We start from the raw sequence: 3,029 nt of genomic DNA on the forward strand, positions 1-3,029 counted from the left end.
CCTAGCACAAAATCAAGAAATAGAATACAGATTTTTTTAATATATATTTTTTTAACAGCATCTTTTGAGAGAAATGGAGTTTGGGAAAGAGAAGAGAGTAAGAAGGGAAGTTACACAGAAGCTAAATAGTTAACAGCATATCACCCCTCCCCCAACTAGCTCACATTCCATCAAAACTACGTGGCAGACTTTATTTGTTAATAATATTTAACTTTCTTTGGCGCCTTCTCATACTTAAGCCTCTTTTTTTTCAGGTTAGTTGTAGACAAGCCATGAATTTGTAAAAGTGCACTTGATGACACATTAATAGGACAATCTGTCATATTGCAGCTAAACAGCTTGACAGATCCACACACCACGGCAAGAAATGACATTCAAGGCTGGAACGGGGCAACCGCTTTTTTGGGCTGCTGATGCAGGCTGCATCTGTCTGCCTGCAACATCTCCCTTCCCATCCCAAGGGCCAAATCCCAAGACTATATCCTCAGATTTGGGGGAAACAAATCCTTACTATGTTTGCAAGCACAAGGCAAAGTTACTTGATGGTCCAGTAGGACAAACTGACTGTAGCTAACTCCTGACTGCATACTTTTCCTTGTGTTGGGCTGAAACAAGTGTCAGCACAGTTGCTACCTCTCTTCCAACCTTCAATTCAGCATCTGTATTATCTATAGCAAATTGCACACCTTGCTGCTGCTGTTCTCACATCCGAGTCGCAGCAGTTCCAAAGCACATGAGTCTTGCCAATGCATGAACAACATTCAAAACCCATTTGCAAAAAAATAGGAATAAGCCAATGTTGCACTTCATAGCACAGCAAAGATCTCAAAGTGACTGAAAAGACAGTTTCTTCTCTGAGCTTAGCACCATTGCAGCAATAACGGGAACAGGTAAGACCGTAACAATATCAATTCTGCATGAGGAAAACTTTTAAGTAGGGAAGATATTATAAGAAGCCACATTTACATTTCAAAACAGTGTGTAAGAACCCAAACACAGTGTTTGCAAACACTGTAAGAAGTGTGTGTAAAGCTAGAGAGGAAACTGAAGAGGCTGGCAAGAAATAGGCAGTTTGATCTTTCAATCTCTACTTATGCAATTCACCTTTTACTCAAGATAGATCTTACCTAACTATGTTAAGAATAATATCCAAAGGACAAAAGGTCAAAAGCTAGGATTTTCCCAGAGTCCCCCACTGTAGATATATCGAACAATTCCTAAGCCTTGGTATAGATGGTGATTTTTTTAAGCCAATGCAGTAGAAGGCACATTACCCTTCACTGACATACACACACCCACCCCTGCTTCATAGCAGATAAAGGTCTAGAGTACTCCCATGATAGATCCCTTAGGTTTAAATGTGAAGTTTCCCGGGGGGGCGACCGCTCAGGATTGCGACCCACGCGGGATCGCGACGCCATCTCGTGGCACATCCACGGAAAGACCGAGACGCTGGGTGAAAGAGGGAATCGCTTGCTGTGATTCCTGAGGCGTCTCTTGCCGTGGGCTCTTTGGAGGGACCCAGGTGTGAAGTAACGCTGTCAGGGCAAAGCTTTATTCTACCATGTAGGCGATTTTTCCACTGAAAACATTATTTTTCTGGTTTAAGAAGTAAGAGCTGGCCTTGGCGAGGCAGCGGAAAAAGTATCCTCTTGTACACTATTTGTCTTCCCGTGACCAGGTTGCAGTATAAGCCACCAATGGCAACAAATTATTAGCAAAAATTATTCAGAGACATTAAAAATACCTTCTGAAGCACAGGGCTTAAGGTAACAATTCTAATGACAAATTATGAGCTTGCTCTTCTGAAGAAAAGACAGCTCATCGCTTGCTGACTGCTTACACATTTAAGGCAAGTTGGAGAATCCATCAGATGGGCAAGAAGCATCTTAATTCTTTGGCCTTCTGTATATGGGAGCATTTCCCATTTAATACTCAGCTAGATACACACTATCAACACCCACGATCAGGTTCAAAGCCAAATACTCGTGCAAATACAATAGAAGGTGGGTTTTTACCCCCCCTACAGAATTTGTCTAGGGTAGGGGAAGAACAACATCCTCGCAGCAAGAATCCTCTGTAACTACATGGATCTGAAATGCAGCAACACAGCTATCCTCATCTGACTCATTCCTTACTAACACAAGCACTAAAAAAACCCTGAAGCAGGGCAACTGACAAAATGAAAAGCACTAAGTCTAAACAATGGAGTTCAAACAAACTCCAGGCACAAGAACTGTTCTAAGTAAAAAAGGCAAATACCAGCATTATTAAGGAAAACGCATCATTTCATAAAACAAATTAGGACACAGCTCAGCCCTGGCTGATGTCAGTCAAGCAAAAAAAAAAATCTCACTTCCATCAAGTTATGAAGAAATTGCTATTACAAACAACTATGTTTTGGAACCACACACACAACTGGAATGCCAGTCCAAAAATCAAATTCTAAAAGTCAAAAGCAAAGGCAGCCTCCGAATAACATTCACTGGTTTACACAGAACTGAAGCTATCTCTAACTAGAGACATAGATAACTGAAGCTGTGTAGGTATCACAGAACTAGCTATCCAGATGTTAAGGGAACAGCGGTAGAACCAAGTCAATCTGTACTCAAACAGCAACTGCCGAGTTAGTAGCAAGGTTCCAGTATTTTTTTTTCTTCAGAGACTTCATCACTGTTGGCAAAAACAGTGAAACAGCATCTTACAGTGGCTCCTACGTGTCTCAGAGTAGGTGCTGAAAACAGGTACTACTGCACTACAATGGCAGTTGTGACATTTATGTCATTATAGAACAAATACCTCTCTGTAGAGAAACTGCATTATCAAACAAAAGATCTAGAAGTTACTACCTGTAGGTCACCCTGGAGGTGTTTTACCACAGATGTAAGGGATATCAAACTAAAGGGGGGGGGGGTAAAAAAAAAATCTGGAGGTGGGAGAGATGCAGTTTTGCCATAGTTTTTGTTTTCTAGTCCATATATATCCAGTTAGATTTCTTCCCAGTGATTCCCAAAAACAGTCCCACGACG

The sequence above is a fragment of the Haliaeetus leucocephalus genome, unplaced genomic scaffold (assembly GCF_000737465.1).
Source record: "Haliaeetus leucocephalus isolate CR32 unplaced genomic scaffold, Haliaeetus_leucocephalus-4.0 Scaffold556, whole genome shotgun sequence".
Taxonomy (NCBI): domain Eukaryota; kingdom Metazoa; phylum Chordata; class Aves; order Accipitriformes; family Accipitridae; genus Haliaeetus; species Haliaeetus leucocephalus.